This window comes from Artibeus jamaicensis, unplaced genomic scaffold (assembly GCF_021234435.1).
Source record: "Artibeus jamaicensis isolate MK-2021 breed Jamaican fruit bat unplaced genomic scaffold, CSHL_Jam_final contig_233, whole genome shotgun sequence".
Taxonomy (NCBI): domain Eukaryota; kingdom Metazoa; phylum Chordata; class Mammalia; order Chiroptera; family Phyllostomidae; genus Artibeus; species Artibeus jamaicensis.
Window position 1 is genome coordinate 30,704,261 of NW_026521486.1, and position 1,337 is coordinate 30,705,597.

At 40.3% G+C, this 1,337-nt stretch overlaps 1 pseudogene; it reads left to right on the plus strand.

Annotated features, from left to right (window-relative positions):
• Positions 1-484: 484 nt before the first annotated feature.
• On the plus strand, positions 485-978 carry LOC119042811 (60S ribosomal protein L21-like; annotated as a pseudogene).
• Positions 979-1,337: the final 359 nt, after the last annotated feature.

Here is a 1,337-nt window from a genome sequence, read left to right on the forward strand (position 1 = left end):
CTCAGAGTAATAACTAATAAAATTGGAATTAGCAATAGAGATGCCCACTTTGGAATAGCAGTAACGTAGGGATGAAGGTATTGTAATCAATAAGTGAAAGAACTAAATATTACAAAGTGGAGACAGTTCATATAGATTGCTTGTTCTAGAAGTTGAGGTATTATTAAAAGGTTAGAAGGAAGAAGGTGCTAGATTGGAGGCAAAGTTGAAGTATTGATTCTTAAAATGGGAGAGACTTGAGTCAGTGTAGGGGGTAAGGGAGAGATGCCAGGGGAAAAGGGGAAGCTGTCATTACTGAGCAGGGGGGGGATGATTAATAAAGTGCAGACACGGGTGAACGTGATGAATACTTCTGTTGCCATGAGACCTCTCATAAGGCCTATTGTATGCTCAGATGGTAAATTTGACTTAAAATGTTTAATTTTTTAATTAAAAATTTTTTTCCTTTTCCACTGGAACCACCATCTTTCCGTAATTCACACAAATGACTAACACAAAGGAAAAGAGGGGGAGGTACCACTATCTGTTGTCTAGGCCTTTTAGAAAACATCGAGTTGTTCCTTTGGCCACATACGTGCAAATCTTCAAGAAAGGTGATATTCTAGACATGGAAGGAATGGGCTTTGTCTGAAAAGGGAAGCCCCACAAATGCTACTGTGGCAAAACTGGAAGAGTCTACAATGTCGACCAGCATGCAATGGACATTTTGTTGTAAACAAACAAGTTAAGGGTAAGATTCTTGCCAAGCGAATTAATGCACGTCCCGAACATGTTAAGTACTCTAAGAGCTGAGGTAGCTTCTTGAAATGTACGAGGGAAAATAATCAGAAAAAGAAAGATGCCACAGAGAAAGGACCCTGGGTTCAGTTGAAGGACCAGCCTGCTCCACCCAGAGAAGCAGACTGTGTGAGAGCCAATGGGAAGGAGTCTGAGCTGCTGCAACCCATTCCCTATAAATTCATGGCAATATCACTATAAAAAATAAAAGACCTCTGTGCTATTAAAATAAAAATAAAAAATGTTCTTTACCATTATGCTAAGCGAAATAAGCCAGGTGGTTAAAGGCAAATAACATATGCTCTCACCTTTAATAGGAATCTAATCAACAAAACAAACAAGCAAAATATAACCAAAGACACTGAAACTAAGAACAGGCTGACAGTGACCAGAGGGGAGAGGGGAGGGCATTTCAGGGGAAGCAGGGAAGGGTCTACAGGAACTAGTATAAAGGACACACGGACAATAACAAGGGGGGTGGGGTGGGCTGGGGTGGGGCCAAAGGGCAGAAAACTGCACTTGAACAACAATTAAAATAAAAAATGTTCTTTACTTTTTCA